This window comes from Mixophyes fleayi, chromosome 1 (genome assembly GCF_038048845.1).
Source record: "Mixophyes fleayi isolate aMixFle1 chromosome 1, aMixFle1.hap1, whole genome shotgun sequence".
Lineage (NCBI taxonomy): Eukaryota > Metazoa > Chordata > Amphibia > Anura > Limnodynastidae > Mixophyes > Mixophyes fleayi.
The window spans coordinates 339,819,132-339,827,286 of record NC_134402.1 but is presented as its reverse complement, the minus strand read 5'-3'; positions in this window follow the sequence as shown (position 1 = coordinate 339,827,286).

The window sequence follows — 8,155 nt, the reverse complement described above, 5'->3', positions numbered from 1 at the left end:
TCATGTAAGGTAAGTGTTACTGTTAGGGTTAGGGATAGGGTTAGGAATTGAGTTAGGGTTAGAGATCGGGTTAGGCATCAAAATAGGGTTAGGGATCAGGTTAGGGTTAGGAATCCTCAGCCGGAATTGCCATTTTAAAACTTCTAATATGGCGGTCGTTCTTTTCAATGACATAAGAACGCAGTGCCATTATTACTTCTGTAATGCAGAAGTGCTTAGCACTTCTGCCTTACAGCACTGGGGTCATGAGTTCAATTCCCGACCATGGCCTTATCTGTGAGGAGGTTGTATGTTCTCCCCATGTTTGCGTGGGTTTCCTCCGGGTGTTCCGGTTTCCTCCCACACTCCAAAAACATACTGGTAGGCTAATTGGCTGCTAACAAATTGACCCTAGTCTGTGTGTGTGTGCGTGTGTGTGTGCGTGTGTGTGTGTGTGTGTGTGTGTGTGTGTGTGTGTGTGTGTGTGTTAGGGAATTTAGACTGTAAGCCCCAATTGGGCAGGAACTGATGTGAGTGAGTTCTCTGTACTGTGCTGCGGAATTAGTGGCGCTATAGAAATAAATGATAATAATGATGATGATTTATAGTAATAAGTCTGAACATGCAAAAGAGGTTAAGGTGCAATGAACTAGAGGCATCAACACTATGCAGTTTATGACAAGAGAGTCCATAAAGCCAAACCCACTCATGTTTTTGTGCAAGTGTCATTCACTTATCCATTCAGGGTTAAGTCTCCTGCATTCCCCCAGCCAATTACTGTGAGCAAAATAATAGATACAATATCCTCCCGCTTTCAGCTGTCAGACAGCAAAATGACCCAGTGTAAAACCTGCCTCTAAAAGAATAATAAAAGTAGAAGTCTCTCAACTTATTGCAAGGGGATTTTTTTAGTTTTTTCTGGCACTTGTAGTGACCCCCTCCCATTATTCTCACCTTTTGCACATTAAAAATTAATTTAGCAACTTGCTTTTTCATATAAGGAGATTTGAGGGCAATGTAGGGGACAGGTGTAGCCAGAACAGCAGCAGGGTGAGGTGAGGTCTCATGGAGACAGGCAGGGGCGGATCTAGACTTTATGTTTAGGGGGGGTGATTTTGCATAATCACGCCCCTCCTTTGCTCTGATTGGCTGGCCTGCGTTAACCCCGCCTTCCTCCCTCAATTGGCTCTGCCCCCTCCCGTTGTGGTTGCCGGCTGGGACCACTCTGATTGGCTGGCCCACATTTAGCCCCGCCCCCCGCTCATGCTTAGCCCCGCCCTCCTGTTTTAATCGGCGGCTGGGACCTAGCTTTTTGCTGCAAGGGGGGGCGAATGCCCCGATCGCCCCCCCCCCTGGATCCACCACTGGAGACAGGGCTCCCGTAGTGAGCAGTGTGGTGTGGAGTCAAGGAAACTGTTGTAACTAGGGCAAAGTTAGGGAGAAGGGTCAAAGGGACAGAAGAGCCCTGAAGAAAAAAACAAAGGTAAAAAATAATAAACAGCTACTTATGAAGGAGGAGAAAATATGCACAAGGGTTGCAGAACACCCATATGTTGTGTTGAATGTAGTGCTGCATCGGGATGTTCTAAAGCACTTGAGGAATCTAATGGGGAATGGGTCCAACAATCCCCCATGACCACAGCCTGTTCTGGGGCACTACAGGTACCAGCATGCCTGCAATAAGATGAGTATTTAATTCCTACATACAAAAACATAGCACATTACCATACCATAACATAATCACTTTTTAACTCTTTGCCACCACATCTCAAAAAACACAAATCATCACATATTTTCATTTGAATAAACAAAATGTTACGTGAGTAACTTTATCAAGCCACTGTATTGTTGTAAATATGAGATGTGTAATATAATACGGGGAGTGTCATTGTTCATTTAAGAGTAAATCCATGTGACAAACATGACCCCAACAGAGCCTACCATCCAGTATATATAACCTTTGCAACCATATGTATAATTATTGTATTATTACATCACCATTTACATAAGTTTTCCTATTTTATTCGATTTTATGCAAACCTTAGACAAGCATCCCATAACTTGTTCAACCCCAAAATTTAGCCGATGAAGATAAGTTAATTAAATTGAAGAATTTATTGTTTGGATAATATGTTTGCCAAACATTTAACATACTTTTCTCTGACAGTTTATACATTTCAAATAATTTATGACAATCCTTATTAATGGCCCATTTTCAAGCTCGATCAGCATGTGTCCAATCTTACACTGTAAGTAGCACCTATTACATACAGGATCTGTAAGTAAGACCAACACTTCCATATATACTATTGTGGTCAAAACCAAGCCTATTTCTAGTGACCTGAATATTGGAGATGTAGCTTGTTTTTGTTGCACAAAACAGTAAATGTATCAAAGTTTAGGAACTCAATTTTCTAACTATATGAAAAACACACAGCTGATACATGTGCATGAATAAGGTGTCTATTTAGCAATAGGAAAGAAACATATTCAAGGCAGCAAAAACAGGATTTTGTAATGTCTCCTATCTATCAATGTCCTCTGGCAGGTGAAGGCTTACACCGGTGGCAGCCTTCACCGATGAAAATTATCATCAGTGGTAGCTTCTGGTGTGCTTCAGAAGGCAAATCATGGGGAAGTCTTTCTATCATGGACAGCAGTGATAGAAGAACTACTGTTATCCTCCAAACAATTCCAGTGTGGAAGCCAGACAGCCAGCTCACAAATGCACAGATTGACAACAGATTGGCCTAGTGAGTGGTAAGACTCCTCTTACCCGTGCTGGCCAGTGTCTCTGCATCCTGTGCCTTTCTTCTCTTCTCTGTCCTGGTAACCAGTATTTGTAGTCATGTGATCACCTATGTCCACCAACTGGAGAGAAGACAGCCCAAACAGATTTATTATGCAAATGTTATAAAACGTAGAAGGATAGACTGGTCTTCTGAAGAGATCCTTTCATCTAGCATTTCCCGTGCTCTTAGCTCCAGGAATAAAAATAGTGTAAACTCTGTCAGGAAGGAATAAAGAGGTATTATCTGAGATATCTGGCTGGACATATATGACTCAACATGCCCTATAAAATACCTGAGGCTAGATAAGAGGACATATCTCTATGATTTTAAAAATGAGTTTATTGTACAAACAGATGCTTCAGATATTATGATAGACGCAGTTCTCTCTCAGAATGGTGAAGAACATCCAGTGATTTATCCAAGTCGAAAACCCAATAACTATGAGATAAATTACTTATAGTGCAGTGGTTCTTAACCTGAGTTCGATTGAACCCCAGGGGTTCGGTGAATTAGTCTCAGGGGTTCGGAGGAGGTGTGTGTCCATTCTGTTTGCCAGGATTGCCAGGTGCATTAATATACTTTTGGCTTTCACCCAATACTTTTATGGCATTTTCAATGTTTCACCATAAAAACTGAAGGCTATTGATGAATATTTATGGAAAATTCTAAAATTTGTTGCGTAATTTATGGGAAAAAATGCCATACATGGCACGACCTGGTAGCCCTGCCGTTCACCCCACTCGTATGATTCGTGACATCACGCTCAGCATGGTTATCATTGGCTGCTCGCTTGGCCTTGATATCTGTGCTGCAGGAAACTTGGTGCGCCCAGTAGTCGACTTGTGACTGTCGTGATTGTACGTCATTTGTGATTTCCTTTTTAATATTCCAAACCCTTCGTACTATGTCGAGCAAAATAAGAAAGTGTTCGGACAAATACGTACAATGTGGATTTACTTGTATAACAGAATGTGATGGAAGTCAGCGTCCTCAATGCATGATTTGCAATGCCAAGTTGAGCAATTCTAGTCTAACACCGGCAAAACTAAGGGAACACTTCCTAAAGCTGCATGGAGATGGGAAATACAAGAACACAACGCTTGCTGAATTCAAGGTGAAGAGAGCCAGATTCGATGAAAGGGCCAATCTGCTTGTTTTCGGCTTTGTACCCATTGACAAGCCGATCTTAACAGCATCATACGAAGTTGCGTACCTGATCGCAAAGCAGGGAAAACCACACACCAGTGGTGAAATACTCGTAAAACCAGCTGCGTTGAAGATGGGGAATATTATGCTGGGAAAAGCTGCTGAAAATAAGTTGTCACAAATTCCTCTTTCAAATGACACCATCAGCAGCAGAATAGATGACATGAGCAATGACATCTTGGCTCAAGTAGTTGCAGATCGGATTTCAGCAAAATTCAGCCTCCAACTCGACGAGACCACCGATGTTTCCATTCTAAGCCAGCTTGTTGTATTTGTGCGCTATGTGAAAGACGACATGATAAAGGAAGATTTTTTTTATTTTGTAAGCCTCTTACAACAACTAAGGCAGCCGACAGAAACTTGTGGATGACTTCTTCAGAGACAACGATCTTTCGTGGGATATGGTTTCTGCAATTTGTTCGGATGGAGCTCCAGCCATGCTGGGACAAAACTCTGGTTTTGGCGCGCTGGTGAAAGTGGCTGCACCACACATCATTGTTACGCACTGTGTTCTGCACAGGCATGCGTTGGCAACAAAAACCTTGTCTCCAAAACTGTCAGAAGTATTAAAAATTGTAGTGGAATGTGTTAACTGTGCGAAAAGAGCTGTGTAATGAAATGGGCTCTGAATTCGAGGTACTTCTGTATCATTCTAACATTCGGTGGTTTTCCCGGGGAAAGGTGCTGAATCGTGTTTTTGCCATGCGTGTGGAATTAGCCGTGTTTTTGCGAGAGCGCCAACATTGTCATGCAGATTGCTTCAAAAGTTCATTCTCATGTTGGCGTACATGGCCGACAGATACTTCCCCACCAGAGAGTCATATCCATCATGGGTGAGACAGCCATTCACTTTTAGTGTTGCGACAGCAGATGTCAATGATGAGTACCTCAACAAAATCATTGAACTTCAGCAGAGCCGGGTTCAACAGCAAGTCTTCAGAACAACAACGCTCTCAACGTTTTGTTGTCACCAAATCGTACCGTACCCTCTTATTGCTTTGAAAGCCCTTGAGATACTCATACCGTTTGCTACAACGTATCTTTGCAAAAGGAACAGACTTTGTTTTGCGAAGATTATATGAGAGTGGCACTTGCCAAGGTGAAGCCGCGCATTTCTGAACTTGTCTCTAAAAGGCAACAGCAAAAGTCACATTGACTTGCAGTAAATATTTATTGAGCTATGTTTTTGTGTGACTTTCATGTTTTGTTGGTTTGTTCTTTGAGCACAGTGATTTTATGTGCAACTTATGCATGGTTCATTTTGTGCACTAATAAAATATATATCTCTATGTTTTGAATTTGAAAAAAAAAACATTTTATTTTCCAACTATGAAGGGTTCGGTGAATGCACGGGGTACAGAACTTGCGGGGTTCAGTACCTCCAGCAAGGTTAAGAACCACTGCTATAGTGGAAAAGGTGGGCTAGGAAGTCGCAGACACTACCTCTTAGAAAAATAGTTTAAAGTGGTTGCTGAGATTGATGTATGAAAACAGAGAATAAAACAGGCATATCACCCTTTAGAGTCTGGTATTGCAAAACTATAAATATACAGTTAAACAGAAACCTGTAACCCAGCTTTGTTTTGAGTACATTGTTAATGGGCTACATGTGTTCTGCTTCATGGGCAAAAGAGGAATGGCGGGGGGGTATATGTGAGAGAAAGATTGGAAACTGGTTGATGTCTACATTTGTCCTATGTATCTGCAATAGATATTTTTAGTGCAGCATTTCCACTGGTTTCAGCTCATGTAAAAGCTGGATTACAGGGTCCCTAGAGTGAATGGAAGAGAGTGGGCAAGTGTGACAGAATGGACCGCCTATGCTACCCTATCTGTTGTTGCTGGGAACCGGCTGAGCTTACTTTGCCACCGTTCCCTTTCATTATCCAAAAAGCGCCCTCTTGTCGCAGTAAGAGGGGCTTATAATGCTGCCACCACTGTGCTCCTTTTATGGCACTCAGAACCACATTCCTTCTGTGTAACTGACGCTGCTAGAGTGTCTCGTTGCTGGTGTACCTGGGCTGGTAACTCCGGACCTCTTACTATGGATCCGGGTTGCTGTGAATGGATCCCCCCTGGCCTATCACATGAACTAGGGCTGCTGGGTAGCAGGCAGAGCGGTGGTACTGGAAACGCTTGAGTCCAAAACATCAGAGACAGCCCGAGAACGGATTAGATTTAGGGTCTAATCTGTAGATCACAGGAATACAACGATTTTGAAGATGTTTCCAAGCAGGTCTTTGAAGCAAGATGGTTTATTTGCTAACACTGGTTAGTGGTACCAGTGATCAAGTCAGATTTTGAAATCAGAAGAACACTTACATGCTCACACAGCTCATCTTTTATACAGTTCAGAAATAGTCTATTTTTAGAATCAGGATATACTCTATTTACACAAACATGGGTTTACATGCATTTCAAGGCTAACAAAATTTACACTTATCTATGAAATTCTAGAAACGTTGTGATGTCCTACTATTAAAGTAATTTTATCGTTTTCAAATAAGCATTGCCTAATCAATTGCATGTGTTTCCAAAGCACAAAGTGATTTCTTTTAGCAGATGTAAACAGTTAACAATTCAATACATTATTAGATTATGATAAAGTACAGTACAGTACAGCCAATACCAAAAATAAATACATACCGATGCTATCGCATGCGCTCGCAGCGCAAACCACGGGACCCGGTGGACAGTATATCTGTTAAGAATACTGTTTCAGAGTTGACTGAGGGCCAGGGGGAGTGCAGCTATGATTATATACACAGTGAACAATAGAGATGACGTAGATTGTTTCTATAGGTCCAGACGTTGGGTGGGTCCAGGGTAAGCAGGTCATAGGCTGATTCAATCTAAGGAATCCAAAGGTGGGGGTCATCTCTCCAGGGGGTCTGCTCCTTTCATAGCCAGCATCATAGAAAGGTTTATTTCCTAATATCAATAACTAAAGTATGCAATGTGCGATCTCTTCGCCGACTGCACCGGACAGCTACTGATGAATAGGGTTTCAGTATGATACCAGACATGCCACCTTTCCCACAACCTGAACCATATATATCACTGAAGTGCACATATAATCTTATTATATAAACTAATAATAAACCAGATGCTATCTGCTCATAAATTACAGTGTAACGGAACCAATATCAATATGAATTATATAAATAACTAAATGTTGTAATGCGAGTGTATGCGTATTTTACCTTGCGATCGCACCACGCCACGTGTTACGTGGTGTACGGATCGCAATCGCACGGCTAAACAATAGTAAACCAATATACTTTTATTCATCCAATTATACGACTTCGACACTACACCTGGTTTTCAAATGCAGAGAAACCAGGAGCCAGTCTTAATGAAAAGTTCCTGCCTTCAATGTTGGACCTTCACATATCAAAAGATCTAACTAACATGTGGCCTTTCATCAGACTGTTCGGAATACATATTCACACAGAACAACAAAAACCAAAAACAAGCTAGTTTCCCACATCACAATACACAAGAGGCTTTGTAAACACAGGCTCATTGTATCAGATAAATGCATCAGAAATAAGGCATATCCTTTACTAAGGGGAAAACAGGAAAGTCCAGTTTCTACCCTGGTCTCAGAAATAATGATTTCCTATCTCAGAATATATACAATAAAAAAAAATATGCAATTATATAAATATGCACCCTGCGCTATTTCCCTTCAATAAATTAATACCATAAGTCATTTATAATTGATCCAGTCACAGCAAGTCATTCCGAGAGGCCAGTCATAGTTTACTGGCTACCCAGTAAAGTAATAGTCGGTTTTACAGATTACAGCTGTGGATGTTCTTTTGCAGAGATAATAGCACAGGACAGCCCTCTAGCTGTATCTCACTGCCTCAGGAAAATTCAGGGAATGCAAGCCTGAATATGAGACTGCTGATCTGCAAGTTAGATCTGTAAGTTGCTTAATGCTGTTTCTTTTGTGTGGGATAGGCTCTAGGCTCCCCACAGTGGAGAGGATAACTGTCAATGTTAGAGCTGGACAGGCATACGATTTATGCTCATTATTATTTAGTTTTCATGTTAAAGCAAATAATTTTGCAATCTGCATAATAAAACTTGTAGTGAGCAACTTATACCCCACATGTTGGAATGTGACTCTGTTACTGTCTGCTTTGGTGAAGTCTGCCATGGGCTAGCCC